Genomic DNA, 16841 nt, shown 5'->3' with positions numbered 1-16841 from the left:
TCCAAATTCCTTCTATGAAGCCAGCATCACTCTCATACCAAAGCCTGGTAAGGATACAACCAAAAAAGAAAACTATAGACCCATATCCTTAATGAACATAGATGCAAAAATTCTCAACAAGATACTTGCAAACCGCATACAGACACATATCAAAAAGATCATCCACCATGATCAAGTCAGATTTATCCCAGAGATGCAGGGATGATTCAATATACGTAAGTCAATAAACATCATAAATCATATAAACAGACTCAAAGACAAGAACCACATGGTCATCTCAATAGACACAGAGAAGGCATTTGACAAAATTCAACATCAATTTATGTTCATATTCCTAGAAGGAATTGGACTGGAGGGAACATACCTCAACATAATTAAAGCTATATACAACAAACCCACAGCCAACATCATTCTAAATGGAGAAAAATTGGAAGCATTCTCATTAAAATCAGGAACCAGAAAAGGATGCCCACTAACTCCACTCCTTTTCAACATCATGCTTGAAACTCTGGCTAGAGCAATAAGACAGGGAAGGAAATTAAAGGAGTGCCAATTGGAAAAGAAGAGGTCAAACTATCACTTTTTGCAGATGATATGATACTATACCTAAGAGATCCCAAAAGTTCCACCAGAAAATTCCCAGAACTGATCAACACTTTCAGTATAGTGACAGGTTATAAAATCAGTCTACAAAAATCAGTAGCCTTTCTATTTACCAATAACAAGCAATCAGAGAAAGAATACAGGGAAATGCTCCCATTCACAATTGCTGCAAAAAATAAAATGTTTTGGAATAAGTCTGTCATAAGACACCAAAGATCTCTACAATGAAAATTTTAAATTGTTAGAGATTGAGGAAGACACCAGGAGATAGAAGGACCTCCCATGTTCATGGATTGGAAGAATTAATATTGTGAAAATGACCATCCTAGCACCAAATCCTTTTAACTCCATATCCTTTTAATAAGATGATGCTGTACAGCAGTCTCTTATGCATGAAATAACTACCATCATCATGACTTCAGCTGTGTTTCATTGCTAAATTTGTCACAATTGGGCTTGATGACAGTTGCACTTGTTCATTAAAGAAGAGCCAAGCAGGGTCATTGGACCCTCACCTAATTGTACATCCACTCTTACCAGCCAACTGTATGTAATTTGGCCCTAATCATACATGGTCTCCTGGATTGGGGTGGGGGGTGTCTAAAGTATACAATCTGGAGAAGGGTAGGAAGAGAAGGGATGACCCATGCTGTGTAAAGGCTTTCCAGTGTGCATACCCTCAGGTCATACATACACCTCAGCAACGCCTTAGTTATTTCAAAGCCTTTGAGAGGGAACTGACCCTGATTCTAACCACTCCACTCCACAGCTATCAAAGTACCTGAAAGCAAATCCTGAATCTATCATTCTAGAGTCCAGCCTTGGAAGACAAAAGAAAAATGAGGAAGAACCCAACTGAGAGATGTTTTTGGAAGTCCTTGTAAAGAAATTCCAATGGACTCTCATATGAACATTTGAAAATTGCCCTGTTCTGACTTCTTTCTAGTTCCCTGTCTAGAACTTGTAGTGCTAATTATTCTTGCCTTTACTTCACAGCTCCCATTCAGGATTCAAGGACTTTCTTTTCCCCTTAGAGGTAAGAATTATGCTATTTGGGAGTCTTTTAGATAGACCCACTGAAGGTGTACTCCAATTGCTTCACCCTGCATCCCTGCTCAGCATGGAAGAAGCCAGAGCAGTCTGCATCCCAATTCCCTATCCACAGTTGGATAACCTCTTCAGAGGCTGGCCCATGATAAGAGTAGGAGGTAGGAATTGGCTAGGCAGTTAGGGTAAAAAAAACCCAAAGAAAAGTAGCCAGTTTCTTGGCTAAAAGTCAAAATGTCCTTGGGCCTCTTAGCAACATACCCTGATCCATAGGCCAGAAATGTTGAAAGTATTTGGGAGCTTGTACCTAATCCTTAAAGGATTTTAGGGTTACCTCTTCAGAGGGGGGAATATTAGAGTAGCCAAAAGCCCCATAAAAATAAATAAATCAAAGAAGAAAGAGTACATGAAGTTATCAGAAAAAAGTGATGGGGAGATATGGGGGGAGTTGGAGGGGAGGGAGTGGGCATGGATTTGATCAAAAAACCTTATATGCATGTATGAAATTCTCAATAAATTATTTTTTTTTAAAAAGGGGGGAAGAAAAAGAAAGAGCATATATAAATATACATTAAATTTTCTCAGAAGCATAGACAGTTAAAACCAATGTTTTCATGTTCGTATGACATGAAGAAGGCATACTAAATACAAGCTTAGTAAAAATTTTTTTTTAATGTTAGCCAAAGAAACTGGACATTTTTGCTTTTTGTGATCCAGTAGGTGAATACAGTTTTTTTTTTCTTTAGCTCTTTAAATTCCTAAGGCTTGTTTCAATCTTTAAAAGATAGAATCTCCTATCTCAGAAGATCTATAGACTTTCAGATAAAATTTTATGTCTTCTCTGTAGATTTACCTCTCCAAAGCTTGCTCCCTGTTTGATTATGACAAACAGGAACAGGAAAATGCCTTTTTATTTATTTATTTTTGGTCTTTTTGAGATGGTTTCCATGTAGCCCCTGATTCCTGCCTCTGCTTCCTGAATGCTGGGATTAAAGGCATGTGCCACCATGCCTGTAGGAGACAGGCTTAAGCCTAGGGTGATATTGCAACTGTCAGGGTCACATGGTTTCCAGGAATCCAGGCTCTGTATTCTGAAACCCAGTATGCTAATGAGGCATCCTACCCTCTATTCTGTGATAGGACGTTAAGTCTGTTATGCTAATAAGGTATCCTACTTGCTGTACTGTGATAGGACGCTAAACCTGTTATGCTAATGAAGCATCCTACTTGCTGTGCTGTGATTGGACCACCATCCCTATATAAGCCTGTGCCTTCCTGCAATAAAGCAGACTTGTGTCACTGAACCTGGTCTCGTATGTCTGAATGTGGCTCCGCTGACACAGTCTACTCACCCAGCCCTGGGGTCTGGGATCGGGCAGAAGCAGCAACGACGGGGCAGCACAGGGCAAGCAGAAGAGCTGCCTCAGCACCAGGCAAGCAGAAGAGCAGCCTCAGCCCAGGGCAGGCAGAAGAGCAGCCTCAGCCCAGGGCAAGCAGAGGAGAAGCCTTGACGCCTGTGAGAACAAAGGAGCAGTTCCTATGAGAACGGAGGAGCAGCCACCGCTGGCGGTGACCGGTCACACCCAGCACAAATGCCATTTTGACAAATATTTTTCATATATATGGAGAGAAAGAGGGGTGCTTGCTTGGGAGAAAAGTGCATGCTCCAGTTCCTGATCATTGATTTGGAAGGTTCTAATTTAAGGAACAAATTGCTCCTCTTACCTAGGTATTTCATTTCTTCTATGAGCACTTAAATGAAAAACTCAGTATTTTATATGCTGACCAGGAAATGACAGAAAGAACTGGAGCTTAAATTTTGGATCATTTCTATAGTTATTTTTTTTATTATTTTAGAAGAAGGATTTCATTACCGCTTTAACATACTCAAAAACAGTTTCCAGAGCAAAGATATATCTCTTTCAAAAGTGGCTATAAAATTTTTAGGTCTGCTGTTGAATTAATACAGTTCTATAATTTCTATATTATTTTTAATATCATCCTAAGGGGCCCTGGTTACAATAGATCCAGGCAGTTAAAAAATACCATTAATAGTGTCTTTTAAATGGCCTTTTATCCTAAGGAAAGGCCCAGTCTCTGCCCAGCCGTGTAATTAATCCTGATAATAACACCACCTGACCCAGGAGTAAGACCATCTCCAGGACTTCAATTTACACTGGGGAAAATGTAGAGCTTGAGGTTTGCTCAGCTGTCAGTGACGGAAGTAGGACAGGGATCTAGAATCCCTCAGCCCCCAAATTAAAGAGGGAAAGACAGAGGTGGGGGGGGGTTGTATTTCAGACTTCCTATCCCAGCTCTGACACTACAAATGTGAAACTTTCATCAAGACCAAGCATTCCCTTCTGTAGGCCACAGTTCTCTGTGAGAAGAATAAGTCAGAGAGACAGAATCACAGGAGTCTACCCCAATTCTGAAACCTGAACCCAGAACACCTCAAGCCCAACATCAGGGTACCAGCCTCAGGGCAACTTAGCCTGGCCTTGATGTCCAACCTCACCATTGGGAAGCCAAATGGCCAGGATCATCATTTTCACCCTCATCTGAGCTTCCCCAATGGTAAAAATTAAAGCAAAATTCAGCTGTCATTTCACATAACTGTTGAGGCACAGGAAATACTCAGCATGATGCCCAAAGTGGTGAGCTGGGTGAGTGAGCTCCCAGGTAGTTTTGCTCTTATAAGAGGAGATGGAGCCAGTCAAAATGGTCCTCCTCTGTTGTTCTGAATTCTCTGAGCCTTGTATTGTTCTCAAATTTTTATCTCTAGATGACCCATAAATAATCTGAACTATTCTGAAGTATCTTCCTCATGAAGTCATCCACAGAGAGGTAGGTCAGAACATTCTAGCATCTGTGCACATTCCTGCTGCCCAGCACCACTGTCTGTAGATCTGAGTGGCTCTGGGCTGGCTCCCAGGCCTCCAAGTGCCCTTGTGTTCCTCAGGGGCTCTGTTTTGAATCTGTACTTCACCGTAGCCTGTTTGTCTCTTTCTCTTCTATTCCTTCTCTCCACTTTTGCAGTCACTTTACTTGTGCCCACTTGCTAGAGTTTGGCTATAACTTAAGCATATCCCCTAAGCATCCATGGATTATTAGAAGCTTGGTCCTCAGTGTGGAAGTGTGCTGGAAACTTTAAGGTAATTATGTAATTATGTCACAGAGGACATTGCCATTCTCAAAAGAAGTCTTTCTGATACTGATGTTAAGGATTTAATTCATTCTTATGAGAGTAGGTTGTTATAAAAGAGCAAGTCTGGCCCCTGAAACTCCGGCTCCACCAGAAGCTAGACTTCTCCCCGTCCCACATTCTCCTGCCATGCCATCTCCATGATGTGACCTAACCAAAGGAGATCTCAACAGAGCCAAGCAGATGTCAGCACCATGCTCTTAGACCCCTAAAGCTGTGAGCAAAATAAACTGCTTTTATACATTACCCAGACTCAGATATTTTGTTGCAGGAACTGAAAATGGGCCAATATAATAAAACTCCATTTCTTATCTGGCCCTTCCTTTACAACTTCTGATCGTCTGTCCCTTGTTACCATGAAAGATTTGAGTTTAGCACTTAAATGACCCTAATCTCAGATCTGCCTGACAAATGTTTTGCCTCGACCTCCATCCAAATCATCACATCTTGACACAACCTACCCCCAGTGACACCTACAAATGGATTTTTTCACTCAATCAAATCTTGTCACAACCATCCCACAGCACTGGAGAAGTCAACTATCCCAGAAGGGGAGAAGGCATTAAAATACCAGACATAAGAATCACTGCCTCAGTTAGGGTAAAAAGACCCCCAAAGAAAAGTAGCCAGTTTCTTGCCTAAAATTCACAGTGTCCTTGGGCCTCCTAGCAACCTACTCCATTCCAAAGGCTAAAAATGTCAAAAATATTTCGGAGCTTTTATCTAATCCTTAAAAGATTTTAGGGTTACCTCTTCAGAAGGGGAAATGTTAGAGTAGCCAAAAACCCCATAAAAAAAATAGAGTACATGAAGTTACCAGAAAAGTGATGGGGAGATACAGGAGGAGCTAGAGGGAAGGGAGTGGGCATGGATTTGATCAAAACACCTTATATGCGTGTATGAAATTCTCAAATTATTTTTAAAAAGAAAAAAAATGAAATACATACATATAATATAAAAAAAATCACTGCCCCTCTAACTTGATAGAGATGTGAAAACTCTGATTCAGCATCTGATCTGAGGATTTGGGGCTTATTGTCACAGCCCTACCAGATGGTCCCCTAACATTCATTGCTCACATCCAACAAAGAGTTTTTTGGCTATCAATGGTAATTCTTTCATATTTAGGTAGCTCTGATACTTACACAGTCCATCCTGAGACCATCTCCCTATAATTTTCCTCCTCTGCAGTTTAAGAGATCCCAACATCTACCTAGAGACCTGACCCCACTTTGGTACCTCATGCTCTGTCTCTCACCCACAGGTGCTGTCTTTTGTAATTTTTTTATTGAATTTTTGTGTATTTTATTCAGAAAAATCTTGATCATCTTTATACCCCCTTACTCACTGGCACCCTCCCACTGGAATTCATACACTCTGTCATTTGTGTTAAGGTCTATCATGTCAAGTTAGTGTCCCCAGACATCCTTCAGTGCAAGTTCATCCACAGAGGTCTGGTTAGCCTATCTAGAGTCCCTCTAAGATGATCAGCTCTTCTTCACCCAACAGTAATCAGCTGCCAACAATTCTTTGACTAATACTGGGGACTGCTGTCCACTTCCACAGTTCTGTGCTGAGGTTTTGTCTGCTTAAGTTTGCATGGGTCCTGTGCATGCTGACACCATTGCTGTAGGTCCATATGAGCAAGGCCCCAGGAGCTTATAGAACTCTGTTTCCATATGGTCATGCACCTCCTCCCTGGCTCTTACAATCTTTCCACCCCCTCCTCTGCAATGGTCCTGGAGCCCTGGGTGAGTGGAGTTTAATATAGGAGTCCTGTCCAAGTATCCAAACTCTGCCAACTCTTATTCTCTGCATTTTGGGCATTTGTGACCTTTTGTGTTCTTGGCCCTCTGTTGCATGACGGAGCTTCATTGAAGAGAATTGAAAGATGCATTAGTGTCCTCTTTACCCCTTGTTCTGTGTTCCCTGAACCTTAGGTATAGAGATTGCATTGTAGATGTGCCACTTAGGCTTGGGCAATTTGCAGACAATGTGTTTGACCAGTTGTAGAACTCTGTAATAGTCTCTGTCTGTTGCAAAAGAAGCTTCTTTGATGCGTGGTGCCTGGGATACTTCTATGTAAATATGTAAGTATCCATATTTTGCACATAGGAAGAAATTACATTTGTCTAGGGATGTGACAACCTTGGGATTTTCTTTATCTAAAGATCTGTGACCTTTCCAGCCATGTGTATTTGGCTATGAGATGGGTGTCTTTTAGCTTTTTTCCCATATCAAAGGGCTTTAGCCTTCCTGGTCTCCCTCCAATAGATCTGCTGTCATAGGTCTCCCAGGGTGGTACCCAGTATGGTAAAAGCAAAGTATAGCAGAGGGCTGTCCTATGTCTGTTTTTATTGTGTATGTCTGTAAATATTGCCCAAGATCACTGTGGTGCATTCTTCACCTTATTGGGTTCTGCCATGTCCTTCCCATTTGGGACTTGGGCAAGTGTGTTTTGTACCTAAGTATTAGATGTTACTTTTGGGGGTCTTTTTGAAACAGGGTCTTCCTGTAGCCCCAGGTGGCCTGGAACTCACTATGTAGACCAGGCTGGTCTTAATCTCACAGAGATCCACCTGCCTCTGATTCCTGAGTGCTGGGATTAGAGGCAAGTGCCGCCACATTTGGCTAGATGTTCCTCTTACATCTTCTCTTACCCTTTCTCTTCATTGTTTACTATAATAAAGTAAATGGAACCATTCAACACCATTAGGGCCTTCTCAGACATACGGTACCCAGGGCACACTGAAGATCAAGCCAACCATGCTCAGGCACAAGACTAAAAGGAGCCTCACCTTAGAATTTGCCCCTGAATCATGGACAACTGTCCTATCTGTTGCTACCATGTATGTCTGTAAATATTGCCCATTCAAAAAGTCCTCAGGTCACAGAATTTTCTGAAAATAACCAAATCAAGTGTTCCTGTGGCATCTTCACTATGGATGTGGAGTTGGTAATTGTGGGTTTAAGTCCCAGCTTACTGATTACCACCTGGATGCCTTGGCATAGAGTAGAAGTTCCAGTGATTGCTGTAACAAATGACCAAATCTGGATGACTTAAAGCCTCAGAAGCCCATTGTCTCACAATTTAGGGGTGAGAGGTATTACCAGGGTTGGTACCCCCTGAAGGCTCTACAGGAGAGTCTGTTCCAGGCTTCTCTTTGGGGTCCTGGAGCTCCGGCAACCTTTGGCGTTTTTTGATTGGTAGCTGAGGAACTCTAGTCGGTATCTTCACATGGCCACCTTGTTTGTCTCTGTTTGTCAATCTTCCTCCCCTTTCTGTAAATATAGGCCCAATTTACATCCAGGATGGCTTTGTCTGGAGACCTTAACTATATCTGTAAAAGATCATTTTCCCACATGAGACCACACCCTAGGCACTAGAGTTAAGACATGGGCAAATGGGTGACACTATTCTACCAATGACCTAGTTATTTTGCTTCCCATCAATGAAATGTGATTTAATCCTAATAGAGATGAAATCTTTATTATTTTTTTAAGAATATTCTTTTTTTAATTTTATGTGTATGAGGATATTGCCTGGTGAGTGCACAGTGTACAGAAGAGGGCATCTGATCCCCTGGAACTAGAGTTACAGATTGTTATTAGTCACCATGTAGGTCCTGGGATTCAAACCTGGGCCCTCTGCAAGAGCAGCCAGTTTTCTTAACCACTGAGCCATCTCTCCAGCACACGCCACTTATTTTTGTTTCTTAAACCTATGTACTCTTTTGTTGTTGGTGGTGGTCTTTTTGAGACAGGGTTTCCCTGTAGGCCCAGCTGGAACTCACTATGTAGACCAGGCCAGATTCCCCTGGAACTGGAGTTAAGGACTGTTCATAGCTGCTATGTGGGTACTGGGAATTGAACCTGGGTCCTCTGCAAGAGCATTCAGTGCTCTTAACCACTGAACCATCTCTCCAGCCCTGAAATAAGATCTTTAATGTGAAACCTGGCATATAGAAATCCATAGTTCAGTGTTAACTAAACTGCAAAAATAAGTATCAAATGTTTTCCTGAGGTCAGACAACCAATCATTGATCAAAGTAGGTCCATAGCCTACACCCTTTAACCCTAAGCCCACAGCTTTCCCAGAATCTTCTTTTGCCATTATGGGGGAATAAACAAGTCCTTCAGCCTAGCTATTCATGACATGCAGCGCCTGCACCAGACACTGGAGCATCCAGTGCCCTGGGTAGAGCATAAGGAAGCTAAGGAATAGACTAGAGCCAGTGGACTGATGAGAAGTGCTTGATGATGAATTCTGGTGTTCAAATTCCAAACTGACAAGGCTCCCCATTTCCTTCAGCCATAGCCTTGGAAGAGCAATGATGTAACTCATATGGTAGCTCATACCTCTGATTTCCTATTCAGTGTGGCTGAGTTCCCCCAAAGCCTGCCCCTCACCAGCCTGGCTTACGAGTCTCTTCTTTCCAGTTAATATTTAAATTTTTTTAATTATTGTGTGCATATGTGTGTGCATGATGTGTGAATACATATGTGTATGTGCAGGCACATGCCACAGTATACATGTGGAGGTCAGAGAACAACCCTGTGGAGTCAGTTCTGACCTTCCACCTTTCAGGTCATCAGGCTTGTGTGGAAAGTGCCTTTACACGCTGACCCACCCTGCCCACCCTCTTCTTTCCAATTCCGAGCCCTTTGTCTTTATCCTTAGCCATCTCTGTGACCTTACCTGTCATTTTCTCCAAATGTTATTCCAAGCAAAGTGAAAAGTTACACTTTATTGTTATAGAGCTGCCATCCTTAAAACCATATGACAGTATTAGAAATGCCCTCTGTCTGCAGAATAGGAGAAGCATATAAATAGATGAGAAGAAGTGCCCTCTGTAGAAGTCGGCAATGAAAGAAGGCCGTTTGCTGGAAACTCCAGATCTAGAAGTCACTCAGCCTCTTGGAATCTATAATGGCAATACCCCAAGAGATTACATTTACTACCACAAGAAGGTCCTAATGAATGGGGAGCATTTCACACCTCCCCACCCCTCCATCATGGTCATCTCTGCCCTTACCTCCACTTTGCTTTGCATTATGATCCTGATTCCCAGTTCAAATGTCACTTTCTCAGGAAAGCCCTTCGCTCCTGAAAATATTTCTCTTTCCTGTCACTCTGCTTTTCCTTCCAGGCACAAAGCAAGGTTGAAAATTATGTGTATATCTGATGCTTATTTGATGTCAAATAATGGGAGGTAAACTTCAGATAGGCAAGAGGAGACACATCCGTTATGTTCAGTATATCCTGGGGCACATAACTCAAATGTTCGGTATCTTGTTCAAGGAATGAATGATTAGAAAGTACCTTGCAACACCAACATTTTCGTATGTTGGTTTGAAATTTTCTCTGCTTCTACACACACACACACACACACACACACACACACAAACACACCTCATGTACACACACACACACACACCTCATGTGAAAGCCTCTATGAATGCCAAAAAAGTAATGAAAGCAGGGAGTTGGGATGAAGACACTGTTCATAACACAAATGCTTGACTTCTGGTCACATGAAGTATTTCTTAGAGGCGACTCCACTGCCTTCTAGGGCCTCAGGCAAGTGTCTAAATATGACTGAGAGCAGGCACCTTTGGGCTCACACTGGGATCTGAGGCTTCCTGTGACAATGTCCCTCACCCTCTGCCTTAGGACAGTGCCTTACTTCAGGAAAATAGTCTTTTGTATCTTTTTTTATGGTTATGACCTTGCCATTCCAGGATTCAGCACATATTCCTAAGTGGAAGAAGACAGGAAGTTTGGTCCCAAAGATCAGCAAAAGGAACTGTGAAGCCCAGTACCCACCTCATGCCTCACTACCACCGTGGCCTTGGCCCTTCCCAGTGCATATTAGAAATCTAAATCCATAGCCGGCCTGGGTTCAAACTGAGGGAACTGCATTGTGAGAACTGAAGACAGGGAAGGAGGGGGAGAAGAATGATCAGGAAAGACTATTTAAGACTTGATATCCCCAAGATATGGCATCAACACCTACCAAAAAAAGCCTTGAAACAGCAATAAAAGAGAAAAACTAAATCAATTGCAGATGCCTTCTGCTCAGAGGGAGAGGGAATACCACAGAGTTAGGATGCTCTGAGCCACAGGAAAACAGTATGTCACACCAGTATGTCATGTGTTAGTAACTTTTCCCCTGGAGTTCCCCCCTCTCTCCCTCTCTGCCTCCTCCCATCGGCCTCTTGTTCTCAAAGAAGGGAGCATCACTCACTTGAGATAGGAGCAGGGAAGGTGAATCTGGCAATGATAGGATGACTTTGAGCATATCCCTCTTGTTATGATTATTACCCTGTTCATTTGCAGTCTGTCAGGTGTAGAACAGAAACAGAGTTCCACAAACAAACATAAACCATAAGCGCAAGCACACACACACACACACAAACACTGCTTTATTCTATCCAAAGCTGGGAAGAAGGAAGGGAAAAGATCATATATTGAACCCTGTCCTTCACTAATCCCTGTATGGAAACATCGTTATTTCACAAATGAGGAAACTGAAGCTCAAAGAAGTAAAGAAACAGAGGTTTCATAACTGGGTTTCATAAGCCCAAAGTGACATGTGTCAAGTTCCAACCCTGGGCCTCTCCTCTCTTTCACTCCCCTCTTGATATAGCAACAAATCACCTTCACATAAAGGCGCCCAGTGCACACAGATACAATCCTATCATTCAGTAACTCAGGTGATAACCGTTCTGACTGAGCAACACACACAAAGGAAACAGAAGCAGAAATGAGCAGAGTCAGCAGGAATTAATCAAGTCTCATTTTCACAACCCAAACCATTTTAGAGACACTGTGACAGGATATTAAACACGACACTTCCTTCTGTCCCAGAGTCAGTCTTGGCAGGCATCCCAAAGACTAAGGCTGCTTATGTGGCCTATTACAAAGTCCCATGATGGACTATGCATACAGGAGACACAAAGTCGTTTCTACAGCATGGGATGGTCGTGACCTCCACCCCTGTAGAGAGCAACAAGAGAGAGTTCCTCTGTGGATTAAGCAGGGCTACAGAGGTTTCCACTCACCCACTCCATATAAGAGCCTGTGGTGCCTGCCCCTTTACCTCAACTTCAGTCTCAACACTTTGAAAGTTATCAACGCAGAGAATGTGTGTGTTGTTGCTGCTGCTGCTGCTGTTATTGCTGTTATGTTCTGGGGCTGGAACCTAGGACCTCAAGCTTTCTAGGCAAGGGCTCTGCCACTTGGCTATGCCTCCAGCTCAAAGAATTTGAGAGTCACTGGCATCAGTGGGATTGGCATTGTACTCCTAACTAGGACAGACAACAGTTGGGAAGACTGTGACTGATGTTCTCTAGTGGTAGGGCATTGGTAGCAAGCTTTACTGCCATAGGTGGCCACAAATAGGTAAGTAGATTGTTTTCAGGGAACAGCTAGTCAAGGATCCCATTGAAAACAAGCTTACTGTAGCTTCATCTTAAACCTTTGTATCAGGTACCATCCTCCTGGGTGGTTCTCCTTGAGAGATACCTTGATTATGCTTGGTACCTTGATCTTCTATAAAAAGTTTAGAATTACTTTAAGGTAGTGTAAAAGAAAGCCTTTTCATGCATCAATTTGAGGACTGTGAACCCCTCTATGATACTGAAGCATCCTATCTATAAGCATGATTTATCTTTTCATTTATTTAGGTATTCTTTTTTTATTATTTTATGTGTATGCATGTATTGCTTGCATGTAGGTAAGTACACTCGTGTCATGCAATGCCCACAGAGGTCAGAAGAGGCGGTTGGATCCCCTGGGACTGGAGTTACAGACAATTGTTAGCTGCCATGTGGGTGCTGGGATTCAAACCCTGGTCTTCTGCAAGAACAACCAGTGTTCTTAACCACTGAGCCATCTCTCCAGCCCTATTTAGGTATTCTTTAAAGGTCTAAATGAAGTTTACTATATTTGATCTGTCAAAGTCTAGGGCCAGGTGTGGCGGTGCATGCCTTTAATCCTAGAACTCAGGAGGCAGAGGCAGGTGGATCTCAGTGAGATTGAGGTCAGCCTAGTCTACATAGTGAGTTCCAGGCCAGCTGGGCTATAGGGAGTCCCTGTCTTAGACACCTGTTCTACATTTATCCCCCAGGCACCTTTACTTCTTATTTTAAATGTTTTGAAATCATTTAGCCTAATGGCTGCATATAAATACAATTATATGTATTTTATAGTAGCATAAATTAATAATTGCCCATAGCTCTTTTGTGTTGTCTCCACACTCATTACAAGTCATAACAGTCACTATAGTCACATAATTTGTTGCTTTGACTAAGATTACAGCATAGTTTTAAAAGATGCTACTATGATAAGAAAATTTGTTTATTTTTAAGTAGTATTTTCAAGTGTGAAGTTAGCTATGAATGATTTTGGGAATTTCCTTTATCAAGTTAAAGAAGATCTGCTCTCAGTTTGCTAGGAATAGTTAGCGTGAATAAATGCTAAATTCTATCCAATAAATTTTTACATTATAATCATGTTTTTCTCTTTCAATCTGTTTAATGAATAGCAATCTACTTCTAATTTGAGTCAATCTTATGTTCTAATGAAACCCTTTTCAATAGCATATATTGACTAATATTAATGTTCTAAGAATATTTGTAGATTATTTGTAAAACTTTGTTTATCCACATATTTTTTAAGTTTCTATGTCTTAATAGTTCAGGTAAAATCCATGTAACAGAGTATTATTCCTTTTTAATCCCTTAAGACAATTTCTGTCTCCACTGGTGAACCAAAATAAACCTTTTTCTTAGTGACTGACTTTGGTATTTGTTATAGCAACAAAGCTGACTAACACATATATTATTCTATGCCTTCCTCATTTTATTTCTTAAAACTTACTACTCAACAATTATAACATTAAGCAACTCCATATGTATATATACATATATAAAATTTAATTTTATAAGGAAAATATTAGATCACAGCTATTTTAAAGTTAAAAGCTTAGCAAAGACATGCTCTATAACCAGATAATTATACAGATGGATGGATGGTTTCCCAGTTCTACACCACAGCAATACTCTTACTACTAAATTCATCTACAGCATTAAGTAGAAATTTTGAAGATAAATAAAAATGCAACATGCAAATAAAATAAAAATGCTTAAATGAAGCCACATTTGGATAACAACAAAAGAATAAAGGTCATGGTAAACATACAAAATGATACTACAGTGATATATTTTTCCTTCTCTCCAGATCACTCCAGGACCTACATTCTTCCAACTCTCTCTCTCTCTCTCGCCTGTAGGTTCCTCAGACACTTCTTTTCTTTTTGTGTGTGTGTGTGTGTGTGTGTGTGTGTGTGTGCAAAGTATGCAGGTACAATCTTTCTCTGACTGTAGTAGATACGGGGGAACATGACAACCAGGGGCCTGGAACTTGTAATGGCTGTTGAACTAGAGTCAGCTGTATCTAAAAGTATAGCTCACGTTCTCTCCTCTTCCATCAGAGCCTCTTCACACTGAAAGTGGAAAACACTGGGGTCTGCTCCATGACCCTTGGCCGCAAATTTTCTTTCATTTTGCTGATTTCAGCATGAGCTCTTGGATCCCACATATATTCTTACTGCACAAGAACGCCATTGGCTACTGGCTGGTACTGCGGGCATTGCTTCCTCACATGCTTCTGGAATCAAGAAAGAGGAAGTAGTATATCCCAGCAAAAACTTCCAACAGATTCAGCATTTCCCATATCGCTTCTTCAGTAGCACAGTTGCCCTTCATGAAGATCACACTTGGGATAAGCATCAAGAGACTAGTCTTGGGACAGTTGTCTTCATCACTGTTCATCCCATAATAGGTGAGATCTAATTTGATAGAGGCCACAGTAGTGACTGAACAGGATATACATCCCTCACATCCAGGCTAAAGACCATCTTCATTCACTCCTGAGCATCTCATGGAGGTGACTGTCATCTCTGATGACAATTCTCATATCTTCCATGCTCGTTAACTCTTCTACCTGATACTTGTATAGCATACAATTCACCATGAAATCTACTTATCTGCAGTGTCCACAGGTATATTCTAGCTATCTGGCACAACTTAGGATTTGATTGGGTTACCCTGTTCTTGCCTATTGGGACCCTCACCAGATTTGCTTAAAGATGAGGCTTCAATGGCAATGGGAAAAAAGCACAGGAACTCTGAAGATGCTTAGAAGTACTCAGTATCTCATCCATAGTCTCTTCTTCCAGGTTGCTAAGCATCAGAGGATGAGAAGGAGGATCATGGCTCCTCTACATATATGGAGAGACATGCAACCTTTAGGCCCTGGGTCTCCTTGACAGTCTGGCCCTTTAAGTTGCTAGCCTTCAGAAGATGAGGAACGTGGCTCCTCCACATCATTAGAGTACTGTGGAATGTCTAGGCCCCAGATGTCTCTGCAGGTCTGGCCTTGCTTGCCTGCACACTCTGGACTCTCTTGAAGCTGAGACATGATGACTCTAGTGACTTGAAGTAGATGTGTGGACAGGAAGGCAGCAATCAGGAATCACTGTCTTGAATCCTGAAAGCCGCTTGCAATCCTCCCTCTGATGGTTTGACCTTATTTCTTCAGCTCAAAGGCAAGCTCAGTTCACTGCTTGATGACTGGCAAGGAAATTGCTATCTTCCTCCTCCAACCTCAGGGAATAGAGCTGAGTCAACAATATGGATGCGACTGGAAGCCGCCTTCTTCAAATAGTTCAGTATGGAGTGAAACTTGCTATCAAAATTTTAGTTTGGACAGATTCCTGTTGGACTTCTGATTTGGGGGAAAGGGAGTATGGGTGATGGCACCAAAATGTCTCACTCAACCTCATCATGGATGATGACTTCCCCACACTGCATAGATGGAGCCCCCTCTTTCACGATTTTGAGTAACTTTACCAGTGAAAGTACTTTGATGCCTGAGTCACAAGTTTTTTATTCAAAAGATACTTGGATTTAAGGCAGGAGGCATCATTTTAAACCTTAAATTTCTGCTAAAGATCTTTAGGAGCTCTTCATATAAATTTAAGTTCCAACCTTGGGTGAAGACCAGACTGTGGTTAAGAATCCTCAGAAGGATCTGCGACGATGACTCGGTCAATCAAGTACTTGCCTTGTGTATTGGTTGCTTTTCTGTTGCTGTGATAAAACACCATGACCAAGACAACTTACAGAAGGAAGAGCTTATTTTGGCTTGCAGTTGCAGAGGAGTAAGAGTCCATCACGGTGGGGGAGGCATGGCAGGAGGCAGCCAGAGCCAAAAGCTGAGCACTCACATCTTCAAGAACATTCAGGAAGCAGAGTGAAACTGGAAGTGGGGCAAAGCCCATCCCCACTGGTGTGCTTCCTCCAATAAGGCCACACCTTAACCTCCACAAACAGCACCGCTAACTAGGGCCAAATGTTCAAATGCTGGGAGCCCATGAGAGACATTTTTCATTCAAATCCCACACCTTGCAAGCATGAGGACTTGAGTTCCATCCCCAGACTCACTTTAAAAAAACAAAAAAAAAAAAAAAGGTCATGTTGGTACACATTTGTAATCCCAGTGCTGGAAAGACAGCACACAGATTCCTGGGGCTTTCTGGGCAGCAAGCATAGCCTACACAGTGATTTCCAGGCCAGTAAGACAACTCATCTCAAAAAAAAAAAAAAAAAAAAAATGGAAAAAGAAAAAATGGATAAGCATCTCATAACACCCAAGGCTGAACTCAACATATCTGCATATGTGAGCAATCTGTACACATACAAATACACACAAGACTTCTCAGGAGAAATCATGTATAGGTTTTGGTTGAGTAGCTGCTGCTCTTCTGAATCTAGAGTCAAAGCTGGCTGCTCCTTTTGTGGATATGAGTGTGCACAGCCCTTGGTCCCATCAAGGCCCTCCTGTCACTTGTTTTGCTCTTTGTTTGCTTCTGCCTGTGTACCTCATCTCACACCCCTATCCTTTTCCTCCCCCTACATA

The sequence above is a fragment of the Nannospalax galili genome, unplaced genomic scaffold (assembly GCF_000622305.1).
Source record: "Nannospalax galili isolate Female #2095 unplaced genomic scaffold, S.galili_v1.0 scaffold63, whole genome shotgun sequence".
Lineage (NCBI taxonomy): Eukaryota > Metazoa > Chordata > Mammalia > Rodentia > Spalacidae > Nannospalax > Nannospalax galili.
This window is presented reverse-complemented; position numbering follows the sequence as displayed.